This window comes from Drosophila willistoni, chromosome 3R, assembly GCF_018902025.1.
Source record: "Drosophila willistoni isolate 14030-0811.24 chromosome 3R, UCI_dwil_1.1, whole genome shotgun sequence".
Classification (NCBI taxonomy): Eukaryota; Metazoa; Arthropoda; class Insecta; order Diptera; family Drosophilidae; genus Drosophila; species Drosophila willistoni.
The window spans coordinates 20241490-20255375 of NC_061086.1; the positions used below are offsets into that span (position 1 = coordinate 20241490).

The 13886-nt window shown below is 40.9% G+C and overlaps 1 protein-coding gene across 1 annotated transcript in view; it reads right to left on the reverse strand.

The window, feature by feature from the left end:
- LOC6647194 overlaps nt 1–13886 on the reverse strand; it is a 62230-nt gene that overhangs the window by 30820 nt on the left and 17524 nt on the right. The window contains exon 2 of the mRNA XM_002070462.4: nt 2146–2194. The gene's annotated coding sequence lies outside the window, so the exon portion shown is untranslated. The remainder of the gene's footprint in view (nt 1–2145; nt 2195–13886) is intronic.

Genomic DNA, 13886 nt, shown 5'->3' on the forward strand with positions numbered 1-13886 from the left:
GGATATCTTCTATTAAGCTATGTTGATTAACTTTAAAGTATTGAATTAGTTAATTAGTATAACGCCTTTTTTCTTTCCGCGAAAGGGTATAAAATTAGTTAAAGGAATTAGAGTGCAGTCCTTGTGGAACTTCAATCTCTCTTTCTGTTTCTCCTATACTTTCTAATCATAGGCAAGTTTGTAAAAAATTTCTTGGTTTCCATTTCTCTTACGGTTACGTTTGCCAGGTGCATCCACATACACATATACGAGAGAGATGTCAATCCTTTGGCTCCAGCTACCACAGGTATGTATGTATGTATGTAGTGTTCGCTTGTCGCAATTAACGTACGCGGAAATTCCTGGCAGGCACAAGCTCTGGGAATGCAGAAGCTATAGTCGAGTTATTCGGGCGTGAACAGCACGGAAGTCGTTTGGATGGAATGGGGATGGGGCAGTGGGGGCCACCTTGTATGAACGTGCTTTAAAGTATGACTTAGCAATGGCCATGTGACCCGACCTTCCATTCGTCGCCCCTCTAATACCCTGTCTGCCTTTCTCATATGCGATGGAAATTGTTGTCTGGCATTGTTCGAGCCTACTACTTTTCCATCTCTCCCCACATTTGTATTTAGTTTTTTTTTTTGTTTTTTTTTATTTCTCTGTTTCTTCTCGACTCTGTGACAATTGAGCGGCCTACTTGCGCGTTTTGCGTGCCATATGCTAGCGTCACAGCAAAACAATTGCTGCCATTACAGTTTGTAATTTGGTAATCAGCCATACGAATCTGCATAATGGCAATTGGAGCAACGGCGACATCGTCATCGTTCTACTCGTCCTGGCACTCGTACTCATCCTCATACTCGGTCTCTCGTGCTCGCTCTCGTCCTTTTGGCAAGTTAGGTAAACATGGCAAGAAAAGTTGCCAACTTTTAATTGAAGTGAAAACGACGATAACGACAGCATTGTTGGGATTGGGTTGAATGTAGCTTTGTTGCTGTCTCACCCGCTGGGATGTGGAATCCTCCTTTCCATTCGGTGGTGGAGGAGTAAGCGGCACATATGTTTCCATGTATGTGTGTGCACCATTGCAAAAACAGTTGCGGAATTGCTTTTTAAACCCACAGAGCGTCGCATAAAAAAGTAGCAGCAGCAGCAGAAGCAAAAGCAGCAGCAGATCCGCACTCTGGGGGCTTGGTATATGGTTTCGGTTTTGCGAATGAAGCGTTGTGGGAATGGAAATGGGATTGGAATTGGGTTTGAGTTTGAGTTAAGCCTTTAAAACGTAAAACTTTTGAGCCGCTTCAAGTTTTAGCCAAGCGTATTTGCCTTTGTGGCCAGCCTCAGTAAACCCCATTCCATCCTTATACCCAAACATAGAGGCCATTCCCTAGCTGACATACTCTTATTGCAATGTTAAAAAGTTTGCATATCATGCATGCAAGAAGAGGTCAACCTGTTGCCCGACGTTGTCGTTGTCGTTGTTGCCGTCGTGGGCGGTAGTGCAGCATTAGGACAAGCTATCAATGCGGCCTGCGGGCTGTGGCCTGCGGCATAGCGAGACATAAACATGCGGCCTTGAAGGCTATGCGGGATCGCGATGCCATGGAGGGGAGTGGTGTTTGGGGCGAGGGAAATGGGGACAGCATTGTTTGCATTGCGCCACACGCAAATATGTTAGCAGCCCCAGCTGGGACCAAGAGGCACGCGCCATAGTGCGACATTCGTGACGTTGCTCTCAAGACCCAAACGCTATCGCCGTTCCTTGGACCCCGATCTCCTTCACCTTCGCCATCCACCGCATTTGCCCACAGTCTGTTGGCTGGCTTTGATTTATTGATTTTAGCAACGGCATACAGCATACGAAATGAGACAATATTTGCTACCGGCCTTAATGCTGGCACCCACTCTCCCTCCTCCTCTATCTGCTGTCCCACATGTGTTCTAGACAAGCAAGCAAGAGCGAGGCCAGAAGCAATATCAGTGGCATACTTCCATTAGCTCAGTACTGCTTTCAGCTCTCTCCCTGTTTAATAAGTTGCCGCATTTTAAATATGCCATGGAGCAGCTGCCACACACACGTTTCCCTTCACCCTACTACTAGTACTTTCATCTAGTTCGACTAAAGCAAGTTCAATTAAATCAAAGCCCGAGCATATTTCTTACCCGCTAGACAGTTCCGGCGCCAGACGCCGTCGTCTGCTGGCAGCAACGTCTGCAAGTAGAAATTGTAAGACAAATTAAATTACATTTAAAGTTGGAAAAAAACTGAAATTGACCAAACGAACGAGGCAAAAAATAAAAAAGAAAAGTGCAGAATAAAAATTGCGATGATGATGATGAGCTGAAATTGGCATTCTAATTATTTCCAAGAACGACTACAATAATACACTTTAATGCACATTCCATCCATACATAATGAACTCAAATTTATTTCATTGATCTTTCATTTGATGGTTGCTAGGTAGAAGATATAAGTGGCTGTGACTAATTATATTTAGTTAATGGCAAATAAATGGCAAAATCAATATGACCATTTTATTATTTTTCCACTGATTGCCAAGCCGCATAAGTGTGAGAAAAAATCATTTGATTCAAGACGTAGGGAAAACCAAATTGGGAAAAAAGCCAGCAAAGTTTTATTCATGTAGAAGGCGGTAACGAACGAACGAACCGTCGGACAAAGGGGGGGATGAAGACGAAGATAAAGAAAGAGAGATAAGTAAAAGAACAAAATTAAATTGGACATTTATCAGGAGATTCGTATTGATGCCCCCAAGTGATGGTAGAGGACAAACACAAATAAACACACAACCACACAAGCAAGTCAAGTGGGGCATTACCCAACCCATGCCTCACTCCAATCTCCCTCCCTTTGTGTGTGTGTGTGTGTGTTTGTGTGTCTCTATCGACAACGACAAATGCCGGCAATTATCGTTTTGAGTGAAAAGTTTTATTGCTGAGCTTAAAAAAAAAACGCAAAACGGAAAAGAAAATGTAAAAGCATCAATGTTATTTAAATGTTGCCAGAAGCAACAAACGACTTGAAGACACGCGGGCATAAATTAAAGTCAATTCTCTGGGATACCTTTGGCAGACATTACCAGACCTTCTCCTTACCCTCCGCCTACGCCCTACATTCTCAACTGGATCGGCCACTAATTACGGCTATTAGTGAAAGAGGCAGAAGTAGCAAGTAGCAGGCAAAAACAATTACAGCGCATTTAATTACCTGCTGAAAATGTAATTATGTTGCATACTTTTGGGCAGACTCTTGCCATCATACACCGCACCGCACCGCACCACACCACCCCACACACTTTGTCTCGGCCACGTCGTCCTTGGCGTGCTAGCTGGCCCTCCACCCTTGTCCTTTTCACACATTTCAATGTTTTCTGCCCATAAAACAGTCGACGAAACGGTCCAAGAGTGAGGCTCAGACGGAGCATGAAATGTTTGGCAACGCGATTTTGAATTTATTGCATGAAATTAACTTTTACAAAATAATTCACATAACTTCAGGGCTTGTGCCAAAAAAAGGGGCCCCCGGTCGAAGTGGCTTAATAAAATAATTTATGTTGTCGGCCATTGAGTTGAGAATGGCGCGTCCGGTTGAGTTGTGGCTCTTTGCTTTTTGTTTTTGTTGTTTTTTTTTATCCCCACACTCAGTCACTCTGCCTTTCCCTTTGTCGCTCTATCTGTGTTTGTGTTGTCCAGTCAAGCGTGAAAAACAAAGCGAATTAATTGCAAGTCAAAGGCAACCTTTTGACTGGGCCAAACAGAAGATACCTTTGCACAAACACATACGCACCCACACACACACGCTGGGAAAGACAACCAACAACTGTTATGGCAATGCCTTTATCAATATCCCTTTAAGCTGGCCCAGGCCAAACTCTAATCAAATGCGACAGCTGCCTGCCTGAGCCTCCTCTCTACTTTGCGGCTCTAACTCTCTGCCCCGCTCTATCTCATTCATGCTATGCTTTTGCCATTTTCCTGGGCCACTTTTCAGGGCTGGTGTTCATTGATGCGTTGCTAATATGCCGTTGGCCATGGACAGCGGCAGAATCTACAGCAGGAGGAGGAGCATCACCACGCCTCCCATCTCAACACTGGACAACTGCGTGACGGTTGAGGCGTGGCATTGCGTTTCGTTTCGTTGCGGCTCATCCAATACTCTCACTTTCAGACACTGGACCCCAGTCCTTAGATGGGCCACTTTTTGTTCATTGAAGCGTTGAGTTGACTGAATCAACAGCTGCCAAGCGTTTGACACGCAAATTTATAATGCCCTAGTGCGATTCTTATGCTTTTTATCAACACATTTCACATGTCATTAGCTAACCAATAGAACAAGTTTATGTCCTGAATGGATAAATGGAGAGAGAGAGAGAGAGATAGAGAGTGGCTGAAGCACAGCAAAGACTTAAAATTGAATAACGACTTCCTTTTTTCTTTACATTTTCTATTAAATTACTCATGAAAAAGATTTCGTATCATTTAAAGATCTTGAATGACTTTCGATTTATAGTTTGTCGTTGAATAAAGTTAAGCTTGGGCGTATTCAATATAAAACTTTTGTAGTGGTGAATCTAATAACAAGAATAGATGGCAGTATAGATAGAAACATTTTAAACTCTACAATTGTTTGGTATGGAAATATAACAAGTTTGAGTGATAATACTAGGCGCAATCGAAGGATTTTTTATCCGTTTATTAATAAGTATTTATTTGAAGTATCAAAACACAAGAAAAGTTAAAGTGATAGAAACATGATTTGTCTTTAGCTCGGTAGAAGTTACATATTGTCTTTGACATTTAACTCTTTGTGATTGCCAGAAAAGTGTTTTCCATTTAGAAAATTTAGAAAATTCTTATAAAAAGTTGACAATATCACCATTTAGTGATTGTGACATGTTTTTTTAGTCTGCGTTTGACATCTTTTTACAATTTGTCCTTTTTTTCGGTTTTGGTACTTTGGTTAACTGCGCAAATGAAGGGCTTTTTACTTTAGCAAACCGCAACAACAGAAGCAACAAGAGCATCAACAGCAACGGCAACGGCAATGACAACCACAAATGTGGCGTTTTGAGACCCATTTGAAAAATTAACAAAGGGCACAGGTGACAACGACAACATGGCAAGAAGGAGTGGTAGTAGTAGTAGTAGTAGTGGAAGAAGCAGAAGAAGAATGACAACAACTTCTATACAAAAATATGTTGGATGCATTCGCTCGCATGCAGCGTTTGAGCTGACAGTGCAACATGTGCGGGTGTCATAGACAATTCCGCTAAAAGCTTTGTGCCGTGGACAGTTGTGACTGCCAACTCCGGCTTTGAAATTAAACGCTCACTTTGTCAGTATGTGCGTGTGTGTCTGTGTGAAGAAGGTGTGTATATATGTTTTGTTTTTGTACCTGCTGCACATGCACACACTTGAAAATCGCTCGAGGAGATGGGTGTGTGTGAGTTTTATTTGTGGCACAACCAGCAATGCGGCTAAGCATCATAACTCACGACAGACAACCAAACGGTCTTGTCACTCAAGCAGCGTGAAAAACCTGCCAAGATGTTGAGGAGTCATCCTTAAGTCCTGGAGTAACGCAGCCTGCATTATGCAGATGCCCCGCAGGAGCAGCAGCAGTTGCCTTCGAATGCACTTAACATGTTATACCACAAAATCGTCAGCCATATGCCGCGCATATTAATTTGATGGCACTCATATTTATGCCAAAGCAAAGGCAAAGCGTTGGCTCTTCTAGTCTCTGAATGTTGTTGCGACATTTTTTTGACAAGTTGCAGTCTCAGTCACAGTCTCAGTCGTTGAATCGTCGTCCCCACATTTGCAATGCGAGTGCAGGAGCAAAAGCAGCTGCTGCTCCTAGCACTGCTTTGCATATGGACGGAGAAGGACAAGCTGCCAAGTTGGCAATAGACAAACAGGCCAAAAGCAAAGCGTAAAGCTAAGCCAAGCGGAGTCTGAACTACAAGTGAAGTTTCAGCTGCTGCTTCAACTGCTGCCACTGATTCTGATGCTGCCCCCGCTTATAGTTTTCTTTATTTTTTCATGTTGTTGTCGCATTCCACTTTAATTATTTCAGCAATGTTGCTGCTGCCGCCGTTGCTGCTGCTGCTGCTGCTGGTAACGACATAAAATTTACATACGCAATTTCATTGTTGCCGCAGGATCTGGCCGTTGTCGTCATCCTGCTGGTCTGGTTCTGGTCCTAGTCCTGCACTTGCTATTCTCTCGTCCTTCTATTCTAGTACTTTTACTCAGTCCTGTCCCTGCTCCTATCCCGCCACATAACGCATTTTATATTCAAATTTTTTCTCACTGCAGTCTGCCTGCCTGCCCAGGACATTGCAAATACTATTCGCAGTTGCTTCTTTTTTTTGGTTTCGTTTGGGGTTTTTTTTTTTTGTTTTTTCTGCAGTTGACTTTGGCTTGAGGGTTGTCAGTTCGCTTTGCCTTTGCCCCCTAGATCCTTTGTGCTCTTTCTCTCATAATAATCAGTTGCAAACGAGGGGAATGCAGCCCCGCCCCCGTTTAAATTTACTGCCGATTTTACAGGCACTTACACAAGGACGACACACACACACACACACACACACACGCATAGAAAAGCCCCGAAATAGTTATGACTGTACCATAACTAGGGAAAAGTAAATAAGATTTGTGCAAAATTTATTAGGAAGAAGCATTCATTCTCAAAGCTATTCTACAAATATGCATTTTGATGAGGCAAAAAGTATACGAAAATCTTTTGAAAAAGTTCTACCATTATAATAAATGAAACCAATGGAATTAATTATTATGAAATTGATTGGTTTAAAACTTAAGAGACCTTCAAACCATTTAGTTACTATGCTTAAGAGGTTAAAAGAATAGATTGGCAGCCTCTATATATAAAACTAGCTTCAGAACTATTTTGAATTTTCTGTAGAACTAAATCAGAACTTTAGAAATACTTGAACTTCTTTTCTTTGCTAACATCACAGACGAAAATACTTATACCTACTTTAGTTTAAGATTTTTACAACTTATTTAAGTAAAGCACTTTATTCTTTGTAAAGTTGGCGACAAGTTTCTTTTTTCTACAGTGTATCTGTGTATATATAGTATTTGACAGTTATACATACAGGGGAAAAAAATGAAGAAAGACCATTTTAAAGTCGAGTGTGTACTTAGTCGTTTCAACTTGCTATGCAAAAGTTTGTTACTTTTTATTATGCATGTTCTTCTGTGGAAGTTCCTTCACGCGATGTCATTGCACGGTTGAGTGGCAAATTTGTTGATAGAATTGCGAGAAGGGGCCCAAGTGTCAACAGCTTTTAGGCCTCTTTACGAGTTAAATGTAGCACAATAATGAGGCAAGCGAATATTTGCATTTCTTTTTGCCGAAACCAAATGCAATAAACTCTCTTCAAATGAAAGCAAATAAAAAGTAATCAGAATTTCAGATTTTGGGACCCTATAATAAAATAAAAATGAAGAACGAAAAATAAAAAAAAAATTAAGATTGAAGCATAGCGATGGAAAAAAAAGAAACTCAGGAGACAGAAGGACGTAAGAACGGACACACACACAGAGAGCAAAAAGAATTAAAAAGTGTGCTAAATAATTCATTTTTGAATTAAAATATAAATCACTTTCACACCATTTTGTCGGCGGCGAACCCAGCTTTTACTGCATGGGGCCTCTGCTCTGGCGTTTTTTTTTTTGCGTTCTTTACTTTCTTTTTTACTTTGGTCCGGACACTTGTTTATTTTATTACTTTTCAGTGGAATGGGTCTAAAGGGAGCGGAATGAGCGAAACATAGCAATGCAAATGAGCGGCGACCCGGGCATAGCGAAAATCTTTTTAATATAAAACTGAATTACTTTTAGCAGCGATTTCCGAGTATGTCGTACGTCCTGCCTGCCCCATTAAAATTGACGAACTGTAAAGGAAGCTGCCGCCTCCGCCACGGCCGCTGCTGTCGCCGCACACGCCCATCGGCATCCTTCCCATTTTTATCTAGGGAATGGTTGAGTGTAAAAGTGGGTGGGCTGAGTGACCATAACTGCCTCAGCAGGTTGCCTCAACGCCCTGGGTTATTAGGCAGCTTATTATCGTGGCCATCGGTGGAGACAGAGCCACGGTTAGGGCATCATTATCGAGTGCTTTGCTGTGGCTTGCTGGCAGAAGTAATTTTAGTCTTCTTCTCCGCACACTTTTCTTGTCCTTTATATACGTATATATATTTTTAATAGGATTGTGTTTTGGGGAATTACCTGAGACTAAGACTCTCATCGAATAAAGAGTGCCACAGGAGATCGCGGCAAAAACGGAAGGAAATCAAGCGGCAACAGCAACGGAAATGAAAACGGTAATGGACACTTTTAATTTCTCAAACTGGCAATGTGCTGACATCCTTGTTGCGCATTCGATTCATTGATTTAATGCAGAGCAACAGCCCAGTCAGGCAGGCAACAGCAGAGACAGTTTGAGTGGGCAGGATATACCATCATTACACCTTAATGCCACAAAATGGCCGTTCAGGAATTACTGAGACTTGTTGCAAAAGTTCATATCGTTGCAAATAATTCAAAGTAAGGGAGACAGAGACAGGTAAAGGCGGGCAAATTCCCAACTTCTTCTCTCATCTTTCTCTCTTTTTACACGAATGCCTTGTCATTTGTGTTTGTGAAATATGCATTCGATTTTTTACGTTGCTGTTATTTTGTCTTCCTTGTGCTTATCTACCCACTAACAGACACACACACACACACACACACACACAGAGAGCGAGAGAGTGCGCTGAAAAGGCATGTACCAAGGGTGGAGCAAAGCAAATATCACGTATACGCAATGTTGTGGCTTGTTGGTTTACTTTTCACTGCAAATTAGCTGGCTGGTATTGGTGCTACTGGCTTGTACTGGCTGCTGCTACCATCTTTGGTGTGTGTGTGTGTGCGATAATTTACTCATTTCATGTGCTATTAGCTGTCAGCAGTTGGTTGCCAGTGTGCCAGTTGCACCATAAATTGCATGTGTCGTTTGCCATGTTGCTGCCATTGCAGTTGCTGTGGCTTGGCCTTACTCATTGCTTGGTGCCTTCACATTTATGTTTTATATTTATATTTTAGCTCACTCTTCCTCCTTGCTTTTTGTTCACTTTGGACCCATCTTTCAGTTGAGTTTTTCTTTTTTTGTAGTTTTCCTTCTTTTTTTTGGACATGGCAAATTTACGCTATCTAAAACAACAACAAAATGAGAAGAACGAGACAATAGCAGAACTGGCACTGCACTTGAGCTCTTCCTGCGGCCACTCACACGGACATGGACACGGAGCAGTGGCTGCGCTTTTGCAGCCAACACCACGAAATAGAGAGACAGAGAAAGACAGAGAGAGAAAGAGAGAGCAAGAACCCCGGCTGTGACCTAAATTTTTACCAAATTGGATAAATTTTTCGCATTTTCGCTTTGCCATTCTTCCGTTCTCCCGGTTTGCTTCGCTTTTTTTAAACAGTTTTTTTTTTTTTTTTTGCTTATGTTGTTTTGTACGACGCCTCGCCATGACTCTACGGCAAAGGCAAAGGCAAAAGCAAAGGCATTGTTGTTGCAATTTCTCGCCACATTTGATTTATCTCGCCTTATATACCACCAGCCATATATACATATCTATGTTGGTATGTATGTATACATACATATATGGGTGAATGTGTGCAATATTCTTCAAGTTGTTGGTATTGTTGGTTTTTGCTGTACTATCTCAGAAATGCTTTTTTTTCCCTGTGTGTGTGTGTTTTAGCCGATGCCGCCACTTCTTTCTTCTTTGTCTGTGTGTGTGTGTGTGTGTGTGTGAAGTGACTCACCACTGTTGGCTGTGACTGCTCGACTTTAGTAACGTTTGTGCTTCCTTCTTATGTTTTTTTTTTTTTTTTTTTGCCCTTTGCTTGTTTTGCCACTTGTATCGCTAGAATTGAATCTCACCCAGCATCTACGCTACACTAGACTACACAACAAAACACACAACATCGCTGCCCGCTTTGCCGTCTCACTGGTCGCAGCGCTTTTTATTTCAACTTTCTTCTTTTCTTCATTGTTTTTGCCCTATTTTGTGTAGTATTTTTTTTTCCTTCCTCTTAGAAGACTACGTGTTAGGCATAGTTGCTGATGTTGTTGTTGTTGGTGATGGCGTTGGAGGTTCGTCTCTTTTTTTTTTTTTTGGTGGGGTCTGTCGCCCGAAGCTTTTAATCATGATTTACGAGCAAAAGACGGACGACAGTCAGACAGACAAGAGGTAAATATAAATGGAATTTTAAAATGTGATCTGATTTAATTATGCACAGCAAGTCAAGATGAAGATGTTATTTATGTATGTAGATGTGATGGAGGTGCTACTCATCCTGCCAAACAATCTAAAAAACAAGAAAAAAAAAACAGGGAAAGGCACAACCTACCGGAAGGCTGACAAATAATGTGATTTTGCCAGCAACAACAGCGACACATTTGACACATACAAATGTATCTACCTTATACATATACATATGTATGTATATACATATATAAATTATTTAAAGAAAATGTTTATTCAATATAGATTTATATTTAGTTTTTCTCCGATTCTGTGTCTTTTTTTATGATCTTGAACACTCTGCTGCCTTCTTAAAACAGTACTACGGCCGAGCTAAATTTAAAAAATTTTCAATAATTGGTTCTTATACCATTTATCGAAAGGATCATTTCGTTTATTAAAGAAATTGTTATGCCAAAAAATATTCTGGTATTTCTAGTTTCTTTAAATTTTTCTTTTACTATTGTCATCAATATTTCTGATTCCCCTAGACTGCTCAGTGCTAAATTTAATTTTTTCAATTGCTAAAATAGGACTTGGATAATAAGATGACTAAAAACTTTTATAGTATTCACTTGTAAAGTATTTTGTAAAGTTTTACCATTTATAAGAAAATATATACTATTAATAGTTTTATTTTTACCCTTTATTTTCATAATAATGAGAAAGAAATTAAAGAAAAATGTTGTTTAACTAATAAACTATTACACAGATACATGGCAGAAATTTCATGAATATATAATATTCTTCTGCAATTATTAAACCAAATGTGACACCAATTAATCAAATAAAGCTTGTAGTGTATTTTTATTGATAATTGTCATAAATAAGAGATTTGCCTGCTTGGTATATAAAATGATTTTGAATTGGTGGGACCTGAAATTCACAATAAACCCGATTATTGTACAATATCTAAACAAACATTTATAAAACTAGTGTGATAAGAAGCTATGTGAATGAATTTCCAGCATATTAAGAGAAAGAGAATGAAAAAGAACCTCCCTCACGTTAAAGTGGATAGTTTTTTTGTTCTTATTATTATTATTATTATGTTTGTCCTTTGAGTCCTTTAGATTCTGCTTCTACGAGACTTGGTCCCTTTTTTTTTGCCTCTCTCCTCTCTCACTTTTACCCTATTATTTGTTGCTGTAGTTATTTGCTTTCTCTCTAGTTTTGGAATTTTTCTAGTCAGTTTTTTGTTGTTGCTCCGTTGTTGTTGTTGTTGTTTGCCTCTCGACATTCGCTCGGTTGCACTTTTCTAAATTGCAGGCAATTGGCCATGGCGTAGGCAGCAGAAGGCAGACAACAGGCAGAGGGAGCATTTAGAATTTATGCGCTTTGTTGTTTATTAGCAAATTGAGGTCAATGTTTTCGTTGCTCCAAAAGCAAAAATTTCGCATGACAGGCATGTTTTTATAAAAATCAAATACCAAAGATTTTGGCATTCAAAACAAGTGAGAGGAAATGTCAGGGAAAAAAGGAACAATTTTAAATGAGACATATTCCAAAAACCGCACACAGATCCCGCAACCATCGTACTGAACCTTCAGAAAACACAGCGGGAGGCAAATACAAATAGCAGGCGATAACACAAATACACACAAAGGACATACACCCACACACACGCACATATACACTTATAGGCAAATATACATGTATTTACAGAGCTAACATCAAACGTTTTGCTGCTGTCGATGTTTCGTCCTTCTTCCTTCATCCGTACTTTCTCGTCTCTGGTTTTGGCTCTTGTGAATGGTCGTCAACGACGTTGTTTTTCTTGACGTTGCCATCGTTGACGTTGTCGTCATCGTCGTCATCGCATAGTCAATATGTTTTCATTCAATTTGGAAAGAATTTTCATAAAATTTCCCCACAAGAAAAACATTGCGCACATATAAATATGTAGAGATACATGCGAATATGTAAGAAACTTTGGCATGCCATGCACAGCTTCAGCTTGATGTTCCCAGCCCCCATCTCCGGCTCCAAAATCTAAAGGTTCGAGAAAACCCACCCCGCCCACCTCCACCTCCGAAACCACCAACTCGTTTTACCCTCTTCCTGCTCTGGCAATAGGAAATTATGCGAAATGTGCTCGATTTGCGTAAACAAACCGGAAATGATGTGCTGCCTGCCTCCCTGTTTGCTTGCTTGCTTGCTGACCATTTTCCAAAATGAACGAAAACGCAAAAAGGGCAAGTGGAATCATGATGATGACTATGATGATAATGATATTGCTGTTGCTCCTCACCCCATCGTCATTCGCATTTACCATTCCCATCGCAACTGTATTTATATTTATGCATTTATTTATTTGCCAAAAGGATCAGTCGCGTCTTCTGACCCTCTCCATTGTGTGGCCATTATGCTAATTGAACAGTAAAAAAAAAAAAATAACCAAGAAAAGGAGCAACTTTATAGGCTCAGCGCGTGCTCTAAGACAGAGCGAGTTACCCACTCTTCCTTCCCGCTACAAAAATGGTCTAGGCCTCATAAAAATTTTACTCATCGCGGGCAAAAAGAAGAAGAAGACAGAGAAAAAAAAAGTATGTAAATGTACTGACCAAATATTTTTAATAAAGTTCATGGCCTAAGCAGCTTTTGCTGACCACAACGACGAAACGACCGAACCACCGACCGCTATATATAATTAGAGAATTTTAGTCAGGCAGTTTGCCTTGCCCTTGCCTATTGCCGTGGTTGTTGTTGCTGTATTTGTTTTTTTTGTTTTTTTTTTTTTTTTTTTTTTTTTTTTTTTTTGCTGTTATTGCAAATTGAATTAGTAACCACAGTAGAAAGTGGACAGGCGGCAGCAGCAAAAATCCTTTTTACCCATTTTCCCTTTTGGCATGCTGCTACGTGCCAGGCAAATCAAAGGCACAGTCGGTGGCGGCAGTAGACCAAAACCGCAAATGGAAATGCAAATTTTCCCCGTGGTTCGCGCGATTGCGACCTTTGCCAACCCGCCAGAACCCTCCAACAACCTAACCCATAGCGTCCCTTGTTCCCTAACTCTAAGCCACATCGTCTTCGTTTGCTCCCTCACAACCTCGCACTGGTTGTGGCCCATTGCAGCAATTTAATTTCTTAAGCAATTTTCATAATCTGTAGCAAATTGTTTCTGAATGCTGCCACCGAACGTCGGTATGCCTGGCCATGCCATGGCCCCGGCTGGTTGGCTCCTTGGCTGACTGGCTCGTTACATTTTATGCAGTTGGTGGCTTGCAGTTTGAGCCACCAGGCATCTATCGCGAGGCCCAGCAATGCGCGAGCTGGCTGTCTGGCCGGCGCAATCTCGTAATGCACTAGCCAAAGTTTTTGCTATTTTATATTAATTTTCCTGGCCCTGCAAGGCGTCCGCTCTGAGCTCATAGGATCGCAAAGTTGCTGGCGGCTGTCCCCCTCCCTCTCTCTCTCTCTCTCTCCCTCTCACTTTCTGCTGCATAATTAAAATGGGAGTTCAATCCTAAGCGTAGCCTGCTGTTCAAAAGCTTTTAAACAAAAGGAAAGGAAAAACAAGAGAAATGAACATCTGCTCAGACTTCTTAGCAATCTCTTCAC